General features: G+C 38.3%; 1 long non-coding RNA gene across 1 annotated transcript; it reads right to left on the minus strand.

Moving 5' to 3' along the window:
* Positions 1–8,547: 8,547 nt before the first annotated feature.
* On the minus strand, positions 8,548–17,292 carry LOC126474062 (uncharacterized). Its single transcript, XR_007586566.1, has 3 exons — positions 16,998–17,292; positions 14,292–14,462; positions 8,548–12,481 (listed from the first exon to the last, which is right to left on the minus strand). It is a non-coding gene; the product is annotated as an uncharacterized LOC126474062 (long non-coding RNA).
* Positions 17,293–21,564: the final 4,272 nt, after the last annotated feature.

The raw sequence follows: 21,564 nt of genomic DNA on the forward strand, positions 1-21,564 counted from the left end.
CACAATGAGGATAGAATACAAAACAAAATGTCAAAACGTATAACCCATGCTATTAAGATGAAAAGGGAGACCCAGAGGAAAGTGGATTGATAATGTAATAAGGGGATCTCGCCAATGCGGCAGCCAGGGTTGGAAAAGAGCTGCCGAAACACGAGAAGCATGGAGGAAAATAGTTGAAAAAAATCAAGGCCCACCAAGGGCTGTACTGCTACCGAAGGAGAAAAAGATCTAAGAATATCTATCTGGAGTGATTTAAGGTGAATGACCACATAAATCTAGTCACAGAATAGGTAGATGCAAAGTTCACAACCAGTGGAAGAATCCTATGAAAGTGTAATTCATGCGTGGAAAAGTTCACTTCCAAGACCAACACTCACACGTTTATTAAATATTGTTTGTTAGTTGGAACCTTCACTAAGTTGGATTAATGGAAAAGATTTTATTAAGTGTTTTACAATTGGTCACAAGCTTGTCTAGTCAATGTTACAGAGAGAAAGTATTTACTGAGATCAGCTGCGACATTATCAACATATGTTAAAGGCTACAACTAGCTTTCTTTGTCCACCCCCCCCCCCCCCAACCCCACCCATAGTGCCGCAAAAAAGCTCATATAAAGGGGAAATCAAGATGCCGTGGGTTGTGAAGCAACTATTGAAAGTATACACCTGAGTAAGAATATGTACTGGATCTTTTTTAATTGCAATTAGCTCATATGTAGATAATAGAAAACAATAAATCATTTTGGTCCAATTATGTCATCAAAAAATTCACAAATGAATAAAACATATAAACAAAATCAAGTTACAAATTTCCTGGGTAGCAAATTAATTACACTCAGTTCCCCAGTTTCAAAAACCTCAATAGGACCTACAGTTTGCATTGAACTATTTATTAAACTTTCAACTCACTCTGGATATTTAAATAAGAAACAATACAAAAAGGACAGATTGCTACTCACCACATAGAGGAAGTATGCTGACACACACACAATGAAGAAGAATGTTGGAAATGTCTCAGTTCTCACACAAAGTATTTCTTCAGAAGTAGAAAACCACACACACACACACACACACACACACACACACACACAGAGAGAGAGAGAGAGAGAGAGAGAGACTGTTGTCTATACTTGCGGCCTGACAGTACCAATATGTGCTGTCCATATTATTGTTAAAACTGATCTACTCCTGTTAGTGTATGATTTCCAAATTTAACTCCATCAGCATCAACCAGCATGACTGGACCATTGTTAATCCCTGTCCTCCATCTGTCGATACTTGGCCCCACTCCCACTTTCCATACAGTTATGACAATATTACGAAAAGGATAAATTGCTATTCACCATACATAGGACCACGAAAAAACTGCAATACATTTAAGCTCTTGGCCAAAGGCATCCTTCTAAAGCAGAAAAACACACACAGAACTCACATACACATAACCACTGTCTCTGGCTGCTGAGACCATACTGTGCATAGCTATTGCACCTGATGGGAGAAGCAGTCTGTAGGTAGTGAGGATAAGGACTCTCGGGTAAGGAGGGGTAGCAGGGTAGAGGTGGGGGCAGGTGTAATGCTGTTTGTGGGTGCATGCAGGCACGTGGTGGGGATGGGCCTGCTAGGTGCAGTCAGGAGATCTGAGAGCGGGGAGCAGGAAAGGAGAGAAGTAGAGAAGAACTAGTAGGTGCATTGGTGTAGTGCGTAGCGCTTGAGCAGGGGTAGGAAAGGACAGGTACTAGCGAAGGTTGAGGCCCATGGAGTTATGCCAACATACAATATATTACTGGAAGAGTTCCCACCTGTGTAGTTCAAAATAGCTAGTTTTGGTAGGAAGGATCCAGATTTCACAGACGGTGAAGCAGTCACTGGAGTGAAGCAGGCTGTGTTGGGTAGCATGTTCAGGAACTGGCCACATTTTGTTGGTGGCAGTTGATGCAGACAGATAGCCATTTCTGTTGGTTGTCATGCCCACATCATATAAAGGAGCACAGTGGAGGCAGCTTAGTTTGTAAATCACATGACTGCTTTCACGGATAGAGGTTTCTTTGATGGGACAAGAGTAATGTGGCCAGACTGGAGAAGGTGATGATGGGAAGCTGTAAAGGGCAAGTTATGCATTTAGGTCTATTGCAGGGATTGAGCCATGAAGCAAGGGATTGTTAATAGGAGTGGAGTAGGGAGGGATAAGGTTACTGTGTGCGTTTGGTGGGTGGCAATATACCACTGTGGGAGGGATGAGAAGGGTAGTGGGTAGGATACTCCTCACTCATGGTACTAAGAGAGGTAGTTGAAACTTTGATGGTGAATGTGAGTCAGTTGCTCCCATCCTGAGTGGTACTGTCACGAAGGGAGTGTTCCTTTGTGGCCGGTCAGTGAATAAGCAGGAGGTGGTCGACGACTAGAGAGACCGTGCATGGGGGAAGGGTAATTTCGGTTTGTGAAGGCCTCAGTAAGACCCTCAGTATATTTGGAGCAGGACTGCTCATCTCTACAGATGCAACAGCCATGATCATCTAGATTGTATGGAAGGGACTTCTTGGTATGGAAGGGGTGCCAGCTGTTGAAGTGGAGGTATTGCTGGTGGTTGGTAGGTTTGATATGGATGGAGATACTGACGTAGCCATCCTTGAAGAGGAGGTCAACACCAAGGAAGGCAGCATGTTGGGTTGAGGAGGACCAGATGAAGCAAATGGGGAGAAAGTGTTGAGGTTCTGGAAGAATGCGGATAGTCTGTCCCCATTTTCAGTCAAGATCACAAAGATTTCATCAATGGATCTGCACCAGGTGAGGAGATTGGGATTCTGGGTGGTTAGGAGTGATTTCTCTAGATGACCCATGAATAGGTTAGCATAGGACGGTCCCATGTGGGTGCCCATTGCTGTGCCACAGATTTGTTTGAAGGTGATGCCTTAAAAGCAGCAGTACATGTGGGCAAAGATATAGTTGTCTTGATGACAGGGAAGGAGGTAGTAATTTCGGAGTCAATTGAGTGATGGGAAAGGTAGTGTTCAATAGCAGCAAGGCCACTGAAATTAGGAATACTAGTGCAGAGGGAGTTGGCACAAATGGTGACGAGCAGGGTGGTGTGTGGTAATGGAACAGGAACTATGGAAAGTCAATGGAGGACATGGCTGGTGTATTTTATACAGTAAGGTAGGTTACAGGTAGTAGGCTTCCTGGAAGTTGACCTCCACTACAAGGATGGGTACAGCAGTACCTCTACTCCTATTGAACCTACCAACCACCAGCAATACCTCCACTTCGACATATGCCACCTGTTCCATACCAAGAAGTGGCCTCCATACAGCCTAGCCACCTGTTGCATCTGTAGGGATGAGCAGTCCTTCCCCAGATATACTGAGGGTCTCACTGAGGCTGTCACAGATTGAAATTAGCCTCCAAACATTGTACAGAAACAGCTCTCTCATGCCTTGTCTTTCCACTCAACAGCCACCTCCAACTGTCTGGTCACAAAGGGGAACCCCCCTCGTGACTCCGTACCACCCATGACTCGAGCAACTGAATCACAGTCTCTGCCAGTGTTTTGACTACCTTTTACCATGCCTTCAAATGAGGGATATCCTGACCACTAACCTTCCCACACCTCCCAAAATGGTACTCCTCCACCCATTGAACCTGTGCAAAATCCTTGTCCATCCCTATCCCACTCTGCTTCCTACTCCTCAACCTCACAACTCATATCCCTACAATAGATCCAGATGCAAGACCTGTCCCACACATCCTCCCACCATCAGCTACACCAGTCTGGTCACAGGCATTTCCTTTCTCATCAAAGGGATTGCTACCTCGAAAAGCAGTCATGTGACCTGCACACTCAGGTGGCACCACTGTGCTGCTTTATACATGGGCATGACAACTAACAAGCTGGCTGTCTACTAAATGGGCATCAACAGACTGTGGCCAAGAGAGAGCTGGACCATCCAGTTACTGAACATGCTGCCCAACTTAACAAGCTTCACTTCAGTGACTGCTTCACAGTCTTGCCTTCTGGATCCTTCCTCCCAAAACTACCTATTTTGAATTGCACAGGTGGGAACTCTTTCTGCAATATATCCATTGTTCGCATTACCCCATAGGCCTGTAGGCCTTAAGCTTCACCATTCCCTGTCCTTCACCTACCTATCCCCTTCCCTGCCCCTGCTTCAGCACTACACAGCCTTCGACTCCACCAATGCACCCACAGATTGCTTCTCAAATCATGCGCAGTTGCTGTACGCAATCCAGTCTCAGCAGCCAGATTCAGTGGTTGTGTGTGTGAGTTGTGCTTATGTGAATGTGTATGTGTTATCAACTTCAGAAGAAGGCCTTTTGGCCAAAGTTTAAATGTATAGTGGTCATTTTGTTGTCTCTCCCAGTAACTCAATGTCTCCTTTATATGGTGAGCAGACATCTATCTTTTTCATAATGTTCTCATTATTCCACCCTGCATCTTCCGTTGTTTCATCTTTCCGTATTGTTGTTCTTAAAACTAGGAATTTCTATTGAGTTTGGTAATAACCCAACTTGATGTAATGGTGCTGTTGAAAGCTACTAAGAAAGCAGATATATCTGCACTATTGATTGCCAAAAGCCACAACATTACATGTATGCAGAAGTCAAGCAAAAAATACTTGGAAAGCATGAAGACCCGCAAGATAGATTCTTAATAACTTTTAGACGGCATTCAAAAACAAGCTAAAGACAAATTTAACGAAACTCCTTAACCCCCTCCCACCCCTTCAACCACAGACGTTGCCATGGTGAGGTGACTTCAGTGCCTCAATAATAAGACAGCTAGACTGTAGGTGCAACCACAACTGAGGGGTATGTATTGAGAGGCCAGATAAACATGTGGTTCCTGAAGAGGGACAGCAGTCTTTTTAGTAGGTGCAAGGGAAACAATCTGGATGACTGACTGATCTGGCCTTATTACATCAGCCAACATGGCCTTACTGTGCTGGTACTGCGGACAGCTGAAAGCAAGGGGAAGCTAAAGCTATAATTTTCCCAAGGGCATGCAACTCTCACTGCGCTTGAGGGAAGTGTGGGGGTAAAAACCATAGAGGGAGACCAAGAGATAACGACAGTAAGCAGATTCTAATGGATGTAGGTCGCAGTAGTTATTTGAAGATGACAAGGCTTGCACATCAGACCAGTCTTCGGACTGAGGACCACAACAACAACTAAAAAACATGCAATAGGACCATTAGTAGTAATGATATATTTCAGTTGCTAATCACATGATAGTAGTCATTCTGAGAGTCTGCTCAAGGACCACTGTGTTTCATATCATTGGTTTCTAAAGCTTTGTTAACAAACGAAAGTAATTATGAAATTGAAAATCAAATTACCCAAAAGAGGAAAGGTCTCTTGAACCCCTGGAAAAATTTTCCTGTTTGATTCTATATCAGTTATACCAAAGAACTTACTCTCTCTCTAGTAGCAGTTCTTCATTGGCCACTGGTACAATCATGCACTCAAAGCAAATGGATACAGAAACATGTCATTCTATTTTCACTCTCCATTCATGGTATTGTTGAACACTATTACATGACATTGAATGAGTTGTAGCTGTCTGTACCTGACCTGCCACTCCTTTCTAACCGCCCCCAACCTACCTCTTTTTCCTCCTTGACAAATGATCTAATAATTCCGAAAGATAGGATTAATGTTTTCACTTTTTGCGTGGATCTACAGGTATTAAGCAAATTGTGCCGCCTTAAGTTAAGTGCTGGTCAGCCATACTATATCTTTTTAACTATAGATCTTGTTACATAACAGATAGGTACTAGACAGTCATTGTAATATTCTGAGGCAGAGTAATGCAATAATTATTGTAATGATTCGAAGATAATGTTACAGACTTCATTTTGATATTCATCAACACTTTTGAAACATCAAGATGTTACTCTATCGTATTTCATCATGTCAAGCCTGTAAACAAATGTTGCCAAAGAAAAGGTTGAGGCAAGTTTCTACACACAGTGCCGTGTGTAGGTTTCTTTCTTTTTTTTTTTACAATAAATAAATAAATACCATGACTGTTAGTAAGTTGAAAGTTAATTAAGCCATTTTTGTCTCACCAGGTAATAGGTCATGTTTATAAATTTTATTTGCAACAGAGAAACCCATGCATAGTATTGTGTGCAGAAATCTGCCTCAACCTGCTTTTGGCACCATGTATTCACAGCTAACGCATTATGAACATACAGATTTGTGCAGCTGCCTTTGAAAATAAAATCCGATACTTTGAAACTAGACATATTATGAAAAAAAGAGTAAATAAAGTAGATGCTACTAACAAAGTAATTTCTTAATGTTTCCAGAATTATATTTTCACTCTGCAGCAGAGTGTGCGCTGTTATGAAATTTTCCTGGCAGATTAAAACTGTGTGCCGGACCGAGACTCGAACTTGGGACCTCGCCCGCGAAAGGCAAAGGTCCCGAGTTCGAGTCTAAGTCCGGCACACAATTTTAATCTGCCAGGAAAGTTACTTAATTTCTCAATGCCGAAATTTTGCCGCTGCAGAACCAACATTTCCATTTCAACATCATGGAGATAGTTACACAAAAAAATTTAAGAGAGAAACTTCCTTGCACTCCAACATATATCTCATCACAATACAAGGAATCTGACAGCCACCATATAATTATTGGAAATTAATTACTACATCCAATGCCCATCACCTACTGTTTCCAGTAAAAAAAAAAAAAAAAAAAAAAAAAAAAAGAGAGAGAGAGAGAGAGACACAAACTCCCAAAACTGATCTTTTAGTTGTTATTACTATTTCCAATCATGAGAGTCAAACAAAGAACACAAAAATAAATCAGAAGCACTAAATTATCAGCATGCAAAACAAGATTTGGTACGCCAAGGCTATCAGTGTTGACAATGATAACTGTCACACTCCAGATAGCTTAATCAGCAGGTAGAGGAACAATGTATAAGAAACAGAAATGTCCACAGAAAATGATATATAGGGTGTCTGGGTTAAACACAGAGTAATAGAAAATGTAATAACCTGAGATGTAACTGAGATATATATTGGCAGAGTGCTTCTACAAGTATTGTAAATCAAAATGCTGTGTGTGTCTGCTTGTGGCAGTTGGCATTGCGTGCAAATGCACATAACTGCTTTGTTCACGTATATGCACACTGGTAGCCACAAGGACTCCACAGTATAAGGTGTTCTGAGCATTTTCTCTTGTGGAGCTAAAGTCTGTTACACTGGTACAGCATCGTTTTCAGCTTGTATATGGGCTGTGACCACCTGATGATGTTTCCACTTATGTAACAATCAAGAAATAGGACAAACGGCTTCAGGAAACTGGGAGTTTGCTTTCAATGTTGGCCCATCACACTAAACATGCAATTCCAGACACTATTGTGAATTACAGTAATTTCTATGCCTTCCAGCGGAACTCTCGTGAAGTCAATCCGACAAACAAGCATACCAGACACCAGTTCGTGATCTACCACATCTGCGTCATCGTGTTGGTGCAGCTATCACAATTGTCATGCCACTAATGGTGTGCATATAAAGGTGCAGTAGGTGTGCAAGGAAACATTATGAATTACTGTATTTGTACAAACATATTATCAACATATATCAGTTCCTCCTCAAGTTATTACATTTTATATTATTATACATGTAACTGAGATGCCCTGTACATAGAGAAAAAGAAATACATCAGACATGAAAAAAGGCTGTTATTTTTCCCTCTCTGCTACCTGTCTTAGTCCTGTGGAACTTCAGTCAAGTAAAAAAGGAATCAAGTCTCAAAAGCCTTAGATTTATTTAATAAAAGTTATATTTATTTTGTACTTAACTTGTTTGTCATTGCAAACAATCATAGCAATCATGGAACATATCATTCCGTCAAATTAACCTTTTTTTTTATTTATTTTTTAACAAAAGGACACTGAACTAATAAGCTATCTTGCATGGCTGTTAGCTCTGGCCCAACTGTTTCCGATACTGATCACCAGTAAGTAGGGATTGTAAACTGTCTGTTACATGTCGAGACATTATTGTGACTTTTAAATTAATGTTTAATTTTGTTTAAAAAAATAAAAAGTTCCTGTGACAATGAGAACAGAACTCTCTTGACTGTCTATATTTTCGGAGAAAAACATACAACACTAGACAAATAAATTATGGAAAAGGTAGTAAAAATGAAAATTCTTTCATAATCAGCAACTTTTCCAACAATATACAGCAAGAACATCTTGAAGCCATCACTTTTCATAAAAACACCCAATGCTGTATGTATATCTCTTTGTTATTTTTCATCAATAGTGGGAAGTCAAAAATAACGCAGCAAACCAATAAATTTGAAAATAAATCTTCTCAGTCATAATTAGAAGGAAAAGTATGCCTTTTTTTACCCTTAACTACTTCTCCCTGCTCATTGCAAAATGAGTCCTCTATTAAAAAGCTACTACATGCTGAAAAAACTAACATGTCTTTCAAATTAAATATACTTGTCCAGAAGCCAAACTGAATGTGCCACACAATGTTCAATATTCAAGAAAAACACAAGTCAATTGATTGAAATGTAACTTTATGAATCAGGACGGTTTTTATCAAACATGTATAATCTCTTTCAAATGTCAATAAACATACATTCTTCATTATTAACATTTCTCACAGTTTCTGTCCCATTTATTGGCATGTGCCCTTTATGTGAGACAATGATGCATGAAAAATTAAGGTAACAGTCTTACTATGATGCTATACACTTCTAGAACAACAAATCTCAATACCTGGTGTCCACCGCGCAAATGATTATGACTTAAGAATCTGAGAGGTCTTCAATCACATCCACCAAGTCTTTATGCTGTCTTCGTATGTGACGAATCTGGTGCGACTTGCGCTTACATCGCTGGGGACAAAATGGGCACTGAAAGGTAGGCTCCTTGCCACATTCCCACTGAAGATGCCTCTTCAACGAATCCTTTCGAACATATGTCCGTCCACATTTTGGACATGGAAAAACACCTCTCGATCGCAATGCACGGAGTGAAGATTTATCCTCTGATGCTGGACTGGAAAGTTCTTTACCTCTTGTCGTAGACCAACCAACCCAAGATTTGACGTCATCACTGGTTGAGTCTGCAAACCACATAATTAACTACGTTAATCAGAAATTAGGTACAAGATTAACCAGACTCATAATAATGTAAAAAGATATGTATTTTGCAAATTGCTTGAGCTGTTACCAATGAAGATGAGCCTTAATGTCTCTCACCCATAGATAATAAAAAGAACAAGTTCTGATGATTTCTAGATAATTCATTGGCGAAACAATTTTTTTTTTCTTGTGAAATGAGCAACTTAACTTACTTACTTACTTGCAGTAAGCCAAATCAAAGTTGGTGTGTTATGAAATGTACAACACTTAGTGTAATGACATTACCTTTCAGTAGAGAAAAGTTTCTTGAACTTTAAAGCTCTTGACAACGAGAACTACTGAGTTGTTACAAAATCAATAGGTAACTACACTTTGAACACAACCCTAGCGTACCATGCTCCATGTCCACACCACCCATGTCTCTTTAAATAAACAAACTACCCACCTTTCTTTCTTTGCATTGACATAAGAAGAAAAGTATTAGTATCACTTATTAAATTGTAATGAAAAAAATTAAACTTCTTCTTTTGCACTGACATAAGAACAGAAGTATCGGTGCCAGTTATTAAATTGTAATGAAAAGAATTTATCTTAAAAAATCCTTAAGGCCCTCCTGCTGATAATAAAAGATTTTAGAATATTACAGAGGACAGTTTAGTTTCCGTAAAAGGCACATGAAATGTCTGTGCACAAGAATTAAATAAAAAAATACCTCTTTATACTGAACACAAAAGTACCTTAAAGTACAATAGCAAAAATAATTCACTAAACTACTTGATGTTCCACTATGGATAATCCCCTGAAAATTTGCAGACCAAAAATTCCATAAACAACTTTTGAAACTTCATGCATCTGAAAAGGCAGTCTTCACAAGAATAAAATAATGTGTTTATGTTCATTTATTTACTTTTCCAGATAAAAATTGGTTAATCCAGTGGATCACTGTCTCAAAGTACAGGTTTTGAAAAAATAGAATCCTCAACATTTCACTGGACCAGCATTAATAATATTATCTTTTAGTATCAATATATGTTTGTAGGCAGCCCTCTCTCTCTCTCTCTCTCTCTCTCTCTCTCTCTCTCTCTCTCAGTAATGAACAGTACAATAATTAGCAGCCTTTTATTAAAGTGAAATGTGGAGGAGAGAATGCAGTTGTGCAACAATGATTGCAATTGTTTTGTCTTACAATTATCGTTACATAATGGTGTAGCTTACTCTGGAAACAACAATACACAGCTAACTGAACAATATATTTTGAGTGTTGACAACCGTATACAATATTTCAAGATATGAAGAGGTAACTGTAGAATTACTTTAACACAAATTATATTTCAGCTGATACAGATATCGACAGTTCACACAATGAATAATAAATACCTTATGATTACAGAATTGGTTCAGTTCTCGCAGCTGGCTTGCTAAAGAAATGTCTAAAAACAACAAAGATCATTATCAAGCAGCATTATGTTTTGTCAGTTATCAAGGTAGAAACACAGATGAACAAACATCACCCCCAAAGTGTAATAAAAATAGACACAGCGGGACATATAAAATGCTACTCAGTCAGAAACGTCAACACCCTATACTAAAAGTCGTCCATTAACTATCATCATTGATTACCAGAAAGCTATACAAATAATTCTTATATAGTGGCCATGTATCACAGAAAAATCAATTCACACGGACTGATATAATTCAGTTTTTTATCACATACACTGCAAAAACAAATGTACAGGAGAAAAACCTATTCTGTCTTGTTGTGAATATTTATGAAACATATGCTAATCCTGCTGGCAATTACTACGAACTGCAGAACAAGACATAGTCTGAGGCATGATGACATACTTGTTAGCAACCTGTAACAATAGAGTTTAAATTACAGAGAAATAATTCGGATATATGGTATTAACATTAAAATGTGTATTAAAATACAACCATATGGACCTAAGACAATTTTGATAAACCCTATACTTCCAAGTACCCCGGCATCTTTGTCAGATGGTAGCCAATATATGTTTTTGAAGTTGGTAACTAACTGTACATTTTTCCTATTTTCATATATAATCTGCTCCTCGGAGCCAATCACATTACAAGCGAAAAGAGAATGTCTAATACTAAAACTTGTTCTACCAATACCTCACATGCACTTTTTAACAGTTTCCTAATTTTACTGGCAACAACACTTATTACATACTGTGTTTGATCTTCAAATAAAAGACCTGTAACATAATTTCTAAATGCATATTTACATCAAAAACTTCAACAAGTCAGTCAAATCTTAGAACACTTAGAATTCTTGTACTATTTGTAACCATGTCTCACAGCTGAGAGCTAATTTGCTTTCCCATCTTCATAATATTTTTAAATGAGCATGTTCATGGCTATGTGACTGACTGAATAGCAAAGGTTGTCCCAATGGTTAGTGCGTGATTAAGAAATGGACGCATATCCTTCTATCTCAGGAATCTGTATACTCAAACAGCACAATCTCAACCTTTTCTTTTCTTTCCAAAAACCCTAATTTCTCATCATACAGTGTCAAAATACGACTAGTTCACCAATGCAAATACAATGACCCAATTTACTTATACATACAATAAAAAGTGAAATTATCATAGAATTCGATGTAACGGAAATAATTTAGACACTAAAAACACAATTTAAAAAAGTTGACAAAGGTTGCTTTCAAATTATTTGTTGTGTAAGACTTGCAACAAATTATTTTTCTCTGTCTATAAAAACAAGCTGTGTGTGTGTGTGTGGTGTGTGGTGGTGGTGGGGTGGGGGGGATGGATGTGTTGTTGATTTGTTAGCACTGAAATATAGCTGGATTTTACGGAAAAAAACCACAACAGATGATCTGAGCAGTTTATCACTGCCTTTAATAACAACAAATATCATTTCATCTAATTACAAAAGCAACTATGGCAGTAACATTCCAGATTCAGTCAATCTATGTTCTGTTCAACAGTACCATATGCAAGCAGTACTACAATAGTTAACAGTATTGTTTCACACTTGAAACAAATCATAAAACAACTACTGAAGTACATGTACACTATTTTATACAATCGGTTCCATAGGATGAAACTTTTTAATATGGCGAATCAGATTGCTCTTTTGAGTGCTCTGCCTCGGGCAGTAGGGACACTGAAACTGTGGCAACTTGCCACACTCATGTTTCACATGTCGTTGCAAGTTCCCCTTAAAGCGGTAATGTTTGCCACAATTAGTGCAAACAAAAGGTTCTGCACACTTTGAAGATATCTGAAACTGAGGTTGCAGAGATCCAGCAATGTAGTGGCAGCTCTGTAGAGACGGATGCCATGCGCTGGGACCTGTGAACACTGAAAAGTAGCAACACCATCAGAATTTAGATCTTTTCCCCCTTATGCAAATTACAGGAAGATTTGGCCACAAAAGATACATTCCCTGAAAATAAGTCTCTCCAAAATATGTTAAACATATACTACCCTACATCATGGTCCTAATGAAGACTACACAAGGTGATATGCAACCATGTAAGTATAAGTATCCCAACATTCAGTTTTAAAGCTTTATTGATTTCCTTTGCAACATATGCTCATGTCATTTAGCACAATATTTACATCTCAATTACAAAAATATATGGAAGTCAAAAGTTTTAACATTAATAATTCCATTTCTTTTCAGAAATCATCACTTGTTTGGATGAAACATAGTATAAGATTGCAAGTAATCTAAACTAAAATTAGTTTAACGAGTTATTCACAAAGGAGAGGCTTAATGCATTGAACAAATCCTCAGACACTGAAAGAGAAAACATCTTTTCACCATTTAGTAACGAAATCTCAGTGTTCTTGACATACGTAGACATAAAAGATTTCCAATGGAATCCAACTCACTAGAACGCGTCAAAATCAATGTTTTCCTAAACCTTCAATCTCAAAGAGCATGAGTCAAATTTTAGCATATGTCTGCAAATTTAATTTTAATTTGCATTCCTCACATTGTCATAGTCCTGTTATACAAACAAGCACCTAAAAAGAAATACAACAAAATAATGCCATAACAATTGCAAGTATGTGATTAGATTGTAGTAATAGTGACAAATAGGACACAGTGTTAGCAGTGATATTTCCATTCCTTTAGTTATACACAATAAACTGCTGAAACCAAGATACACTAGCAAAATTTAAAACAAGTCTGGTACTAAAAAATAAAAGCAGTTCCATCACATTAAACTTCATGGTGCTACAAATAAAATATTACACGGTGAAGAACAAAAGTACCAAGAATAGTGTGACTATAATAAATTTCAATGCAAACTGAGTAGAAATATCAATTTCCATTTTGATGGAATTAATTATATATGAAAAATTTAATACTTACCAATTTTGGAACACTGTCTAGTAGGTAGTTTTCATTTTTAATGTGCACATTTATATTTAACATGTATGAATTCCAATGAAATACTGAAGGGCTAGGAATAGACACTTTGTAGGAACACAAAATGCAGTGATATACCAGGCCTGCCCCAATTCACATTGTAAAGTTAAGTAGGGCTACACAATGTATATAATTTCCAATTAACAATTTAGTAAAAACTTACCTGTGAACAAAGAGTCTAAAATCACAAAATTCAAAATTTAAACAAAGACAGGATAGAGGATTTCAACAGTCATGTAGAAACACGTAAGCCAGAGGTCAATAAAGATCTCTCTAATTATGGGGATTTTTTCCCAGTGTGGGTGCTTCTTCACTATCTTTCTAAAGTGCTCATTTACTCTCAACTCCCCCCCCCCCCTTTTTCTCTCTCTCTCTCTCTCTCTCTCTCTCTCTCTCTCACACACACACACACACACACACACACACACACATTGATCTTAAAGGATATCAAAATTATACCGACTTCCATAACCATTATCTGAACCAATTTAAAAAAAAAAAAAAAAAAAATAACACCTTGGTAATTCGTTTTGCAGGTCAAACAAAACAGAAATTAATCATCTCCAATAGACTCACAGCTAGTAAAACACAGTTATCTTTCAATTAATCATTAAGCTGGTAAAGTAAGGACACAATGGGAACTTAACGAAATACAATCCTGGTGACTAAATTTAATGATTGGTTGTAATTACCAAGAGGACATTTTGTTCAAGTGAAACTATCCCTTACCTGGGGAATCTACATACACATCAGATTGTACAGTTAAATCATTCAGCCTTGAAGAGTGCTGCTGCTTGCAAAACATTTCTCTGGCCCCTTCTTTGCTGTAGATGGTAGAGTACTTGCCCACGATAGGCAAAGGTCTCGAGTTCGAGTCTCGGTCCGGCGCACAGTTTTAATCTGCCAGGAAGTTTCACATTCAATGTAAGTGCTCCTGTCTGACATTTATCAAATAGGTCATTAGTGATTTAGCGCAAGTTTAGTTGCCACAAGAATGTTGAATAGAGTCAAAAACTATTGAAAACCACAGATAATTTAAATCTGCGTGTTTGGACAGTTTTAGACTGTGTTGTGTGATGAATTGCCAAAATCAACTTATATGAATGCACAATAAACATTGTGGTAATGTGTACCATAGCCTGATGCCTACATTTGCGACATATTTAAAGCATTTTTGTCATCAAAACTTAAACTACAAGGTAAATCCCAAAAAGCCTTACACGGTCGTAGACAAATTTCCAGCAAGTATTTTGGTGCTATTAAGAATTATAGTCCAGCTCCAAGGTTAAATGGTCACCATGCTATGCAGAGGACCAGGGTACAATTATCACTACCGTCAGGGAGTTTTTTTCCTGTGATGGGAGGATGGAATAGGTTGCACTTAGTCTCGTGATAACATACAAGGAGCTCCTTGAATGAAAAGAAGCAGCTCCACAGTATGAGAAACTGACATCAGCCAAGGGAGCTGCGGGCTGACATACTGCCTCTTCATACCGAATCAGAATTACTCTGAGCAATGGCAGAAGACAAAACAGTGGCCAGTGGGCACCGAATGGCCCATCATGGCTAGTATGCGGGCTGGTTATGTACATACATAGTAAATAAACCAAAAAAAGGGAAGGCGGGAGGGCACTACAAATTGTGTATGCACATTGGGCAACTAATGCTACATGTAACCTAATGAAATGCTCAGGAGACACTATAACATGTTTTGCATACTGAAAAGAATTAACCTTACCTCTACATAAAATCATTCACCACTTCATGCTTGCAGTTTACAAGGTTAGGGTTTAATGTCCAACTTGAAGTCAACTGAATCTACTGATGCCGGAGGTCAGTTTTGTACTGTAATGTAATGACGACATGTGAAATCAATACACACAAACAGAAAGGGAATAGACAACTGGTAATATTTCTTCTGCATCTATATTAGTCTGGAATATTGGTTGTGGAGATGGGCCAATATATATATATTTTGCACACACTGTGCATTCCATTAATACATTTACATCCCTATCAAAATCCCTAATTTATCACTGTGGTCTAATGTTCTCAAGTTTTTAATAACAAGCACTTCCCCTGCTTAAAATTCTCTATTGCCATAGAGGTCTGGTTGCTTTGTTGATTCTAACCATACACAAAGCATATGGTCAACCTGGGTAATGTTAAGTTGAATGTGCTTTATTAAGCTTAACGGCAGTCCTAGATACTACAAAACATTTTACAAACATATTAAATGTATCCAGAATGAGATTTTCACTCTGCAGCGGAGTGTGCACCGAGATGAAGTTTGGAAAGTAGGAGACGAGATACTGGCGGAAGTAAAACGAGGCGTGAGTCATACTTGGGTGGCTCAGATGGTAGAGTACTTGCCCACGATAGGCAAAGGTCTCGAGTTCGAGTCTCGGTCCGGCGCACAGTTTTAATCTGCCAGGAAGTTTCACATTCAATGTAAACAGTCCACAGTGCCAATTACCCTCAGTATCAAAAATTCAAAAAATTAAAATGTGGTAACTTGATGATGCATCTTGTTCATGTAAATATTGTAATACACTTTAAACTGTACAAATCAACGACTGTGGCAGCACAGAATAATCAAGGTGTTCAAGTAAGGTTATTGATATGTAGCTCCTTAAACACACAAGTGCACTAGAATGTCAACGCTTGTTAGCTTTAATAGAGTTTTGAACTCCAGCGTTGAAATTATTACGAATTCTATTTCATTTTAACAGACTAATGAGATCTCAATGGATCATACTGTGAATCTCTGATAGTTTTATAGCAACAGCAGCATTTCATTACAACTAGGCCTTGATCTAATTACGAGAAATGTTATTTCAGTAGGTGTTACACTCAAACATTAAAATAAATAATCAAAGAAGACGTGAAAACAAATGTCGGTGTCCATCTGAAAGTTACAGAATACAAAATCTTGTCGCCTGTAAGCTAAGGTTACACGCTACCTTAAATGCAACAGTACAGAGTATAAACAATTTTCACATTTTACAGCTTGTAATGTGCACGAATCATGAGCGAATCTACAGGTGACAATACTATATGTGTGTGTACAATTATTTATTTTGTTGTGACGTAGGTACACAATTAGCGACTGTTAATATATATGTAAACATCTAAAAATCGCCTCATCAAGTTCTGCTTTCCAAAAGTAAAACTTCTGTTAGATTGAAACTGACTGCGTTGGAAACTACAATTTGTTGTGAAATTTCGATTCCTACGACCTGTCATTTCCTGTCGTAGCTGCTACACTAGGTTATAACTAGATGCTAAAATATACGTCAACAGACACTAAAGAATACCATGTTAACTAAGTATCCACTTAAATTCAGTGTATAATGTATTTACTTGTTTATGTAAAATGGTTAAATCATTAACCATGATTGTGTTACAAAAAATCAGTTGCGTTGTCAGTACTACCTTATGCATCCGTATGGACAGATTCGTTTACTTTCGTAACCATTAAGTAGTTCGTAATCCCTGACACTAAAAGAATTCTCAGCCAGGTTATGGCTGCACGCCCACAGGCTTAACATTCGCAGAGACGCCAACGCTTTCTGAAGAACTGAAAACAATTTCCACTGCCACTGCATAAATGAAGAATAACGGCAATCATCATTCGTATGTCACTAAAAATTTCTTCGTTCCAAAAACCACCAAGCATCACTGTAAACAATTCACTTTGTATACACAAAACTATAGACAACTGGACAAAGATGCTACAAACTGAAACCAAACAAAAAGAATGTGCGCACAAGTATTTCTTTCAATTGAACAATGTTGATAGCATTGGCACCATGGTATTGTTAGGGTCGGACCTTTAAAAAAAATCCAATAATAGATGTAATAATACTGAGTTTCACTCAGCAGTGTACTCAAAAGGATTATATTCAAATTGACACCGGCGTAAGTTCGCCCCTTGCAACCTAAATTTTCCGAAATTATGTGCCCGCACCTTATAAATATTGAAAATCTTTTAGAACGTTCTAATATTCGTTTAAGACTTCAAAGGGTAACTGTTGTGGAATGTGTTGAAAAGAGGTAGCAATATTTTTCAAAAGGAATTAAGAAGCATTTTTTCTTTTTTCTCCTTTTTATTGAATGTCATTAGCTTTAGATTTCAGCTGTACAAAGCCAAGTTCACAGTTGCCAGAATTATTGAATGAGCTTCATTCTTTTTTTATGATTCAGAAGCAGCAGTACGTTTCAAGTTAGAGAGTACTGTTACCGCTTTACCACAAATATGAATTAGTGCTGTCGCCTTGCTGTAATGACCTATTTTGAGAATGATTGTTTCCAGAAAATACCTACAGGTTCATGGCAATGACATGACTTTCCCTGCGAATAATGATTTATACCAAAATTATATGAGAGAAAGCAATAATTGTGTTAAGGTTTATAGACGAAGCAAGAACGGTCTTCCGTAGCGCACGAGGGTAAACTTTGCAACTACGTCACTAAGAATGACAGGCACTAGGGTAAAAAGGAGTCATACGCCACAGATATCATCGCGGAAGACTTTTAGGGTTTAGTCAACGCTGTGCTTAAATTCGAGATGTATGAGAAGCCTTACCTCTGGCCTGAGCTGAAAAAATAAAATATCCTCCGTAACTTTATATGTGGATTTAATTTGTTGCCTACATAATCTGTGGCCCCAATATGTCACGGCAAGAACCGCAACCATACCTTACACCATTTCACAAGGCGGCTTTTGACAGTTTACACGACCTGGCACACCCCGGGGCAAATGCTACGATCAAGATACAAACAGCACATTTTGTGTGAGCATCAATTAAAAAGGAGTTCAGGGAATGGACCTGCGCTTGCCTACAATGTCAGCACTGCAAGGCAGCACGACACATCCGTGCGGAAAATGGGAAATTCGCAGCAAGACCACCAGCATATTTGTCCATGTGCACCTGGACTTATCAATAGAGGGTCCACTCACCGTTGCTGATGGCTATAAATACTTTTTAACTGTAAGAGACAGATGCACGAGATGCCTGGAGGCCACTCCGGTCACTAACATGGCGGCGGAAACGCCGCTCCTTCATATCACTTGCTAGGCCACCATTTCGAGTCTACCCTGCTCAACGAGTTAACCAACTTATGTAATTTAAATTTGGGGAGTTAAAGGACACTGAAAGTAGCGCTTGTGTGTCATCAAGGAAGATGGATAGAAGCATTACTGCTGGTTCTCCATGGATTATACACCGCATACAAGTGAACTTAAGTGCTTAGATGGCAGAAATTGTTTGTGGGGAACTACTGAGAATTCTGGCTGACTATCTAACCATTGCCTCATCACTAACACCAACCAATCTCTTGTTGATGATAAATGAAATTCGTGATCGCCTGGAAACAATGAGAAGACCAATGATACCTAAGCACAGTGAACACTCAGTTTTCATGCAGAACGTGTTGATGGGCTGTGCACTTGTCTTACTTCATACAGATTCAGTCAGAGCACCACTACACCTTCCATATATTGTACCTTATCGAGTAGTATGACACAACACCAATACTCTGGACATCTATTTATTTATTTATTTATTCATTTTTATTTATTTATTTATTGTATTTTTTGCATGGAGACACCAACTGGTGTCTTTTGCAAACGTCATAGCATTTTTTTACAAGTTTAGTACAGTCATATATACATATGTGATTACATATACATGATACAAATGTACCATTGTACCTAATAAGGCACGATATTGGGTGATATATAAAGATGATGTGACTTACCAAACGAAAGCGCTGGCAGGTCAATAGACACACAAACAAACACAAATGTACACACAAAATTCTAGCTTTCGCAACCAACGGTTGCTTCGTCAGGAAAGAGGGAAGGAGAGGGAAAGACGAAAGGATGTGGGTTTTAAGGGAGAGGGTAAGGAGTCATTCCAATCCTGGGAGCGGGAAGACTTACCTTAGGGGGGAGAAAGGACGGGTATACACTTGCACACACACACATATCCATCCACACACCCCCTAGGCTATTGGAGCATGAAAGTAGCCTCGTCAGCGCCGTCCGCCGCTGTCGTTCTGTGTTCATGGAATCCCTCGATGTGTCTAAGAAATTTGATTCATTAGACCATGCGGCCCTCCGCCCTGTGCTTAAAGTCCATGGTCTCCCAGACGAATTTGTCGACTACATCGAGGGCTGCTATGCGGACAGTGCGACGGTAATAGCGGGGGGTGACTGTCTCATATTTGGACTGGAAATTAATGATCTGATTATTGATTTTGTAAGTCAGCTTTGTACACTGCTTGTGGTTAAATAAATATGTAGCCAGCAATTGCATGGGTGCAGCATTTACATTATATGACTCAAGCTTACTTAAAAGTAACTCATGGTTTACCGATTCAAAGGCTTTAGTAAGGTTTAGATATATGCCAGCTGTTTGCATTCCTTGATCAAGGGCACCATACGTTTTGTTAAGAAATTCCGTAATTGCTGTGATAGTACTATGATCTTTTCGAAATCCATGTTGTGTCTCTGTTAGGAACTTATTTTTCAAGAAATATTCACTAAGTTGTGTCAGCAGAACAACTTCAAATACTTTGCTGAAGACAGGTATTAATTATATGGGCCTGAAATTTGAAACCTCTTCCTTGGATCCTTTTTTATGCACTGGTTTAACTGTGCTCCATTTCAATACATTTGGAAATGTATGTTCTTTGATACTGCAGTTTACCAGTTGGGTGATTATTTTAACTAATTCCTTATTACATTTTTTAATCACGATACTACTCAAACCATCCCATCCAGAGGAGAACTTATTCTTAGGTTATTTATTATCCTGCCTATTTCTTTTTCACTTACTTGTTTGAATTCAAAAGGTGGCTCTTCAAAGGGGCAGAGCTTTACATCACTACTCACAATTATGTTATTAACTGGACTAACAGCTGCAGATATAAAGTATTTATTGAAAACATTGCAGGCTTTATTAGGATCTTTAATTGTGTTTCCTTCATGTCTTATATTTACAATTTCAGTTTCTGACTTCGGTGTGGCTTTGCGAAATTGATTTACAATTCTCCATGAGGTCTTGGCTATATTGTCTGATTGAGCTTTTTCACTGCTGTATATCTGTTTTCTTAGATTTGAAAGCTCTTTCTTAAAGATTTTCTTGGCCTGCAGGTTTGTTGACTTGTGTAACACATCCAGGTCCTGGATGTTTTGCCTGAGTTTTATCATATTTGCTGGAAGTATCAGTCTGTTGGTTTTTGCACTTTGGTTATGGGTGAACACTCTTTTTATTTTCTTAACAGGGCAGCATCTGTCAAAGTGTCTTAGCATTGTATCATAGAACTTGGTGCATTTGTTTTCAGATCCTTCAGTCTGGTAAACCAGATCCCAGTCCACTATAGCTAATTTATTTCTTAGGACAAGGATGTTAACCTCTTTTAGGATTCTTTTATTTTCGACAACTTTTGTCATTTTTGGGATGCTTGTGTTTACATACTCTACAAGCTGAGTAGTGGTCAGCGTAGTGAAAATCCATATTCCAGCACCTAACACTGTCTTTAATATGTTTACATAGTATAACGTAATCAATTCTGCTAGATGTGGACTTCGTTACCCTGGTATCACTATTTACTACATTTATGAGATTTTATGGGTTAAGAGTATCTATTAACCTCATATTACACAAACTGGAAGATTTTGCCTCAATATTCAGATCACCAAGTATAGTTAGGTCACTGGGACCACAACGTCCCACTACTCTACTAAATATGTCTATGAAGCTAACTACATCAGCCTTTGGTGGATGATAAATCCCAACAACTTTATGTTTTCTCATAACCTCTCTACTCTCACAGAATGACCAGACCATTAGAGTGTCCATAGAGATGATAAGTCCTACATGGATTTTACAGGAAACTGAGTACTATGACACTCAATCAGAAGAGAAGGTCCATAGTTTGGAGTGTACTACGCATCATGTACCAGGATCCACATTGAGATGGCATGGAACCA

This window comes from Schistocerca serialis, chromosome 4, assembly GCF_023864345.2.
Source record: "Schistocerca serialis cubense isolate TAMUIC-IGC-003099 chromosome 4, iqSchSeri2.2, whole genome shotgun sequence".
In the NCBI taxonomy this organism is placed as follows: Eukaryota; Metazoa; Arthropoda; class Insecta; order Orthoptera; family Acrididae; genus Schistocerca; species Schistocerca serialis.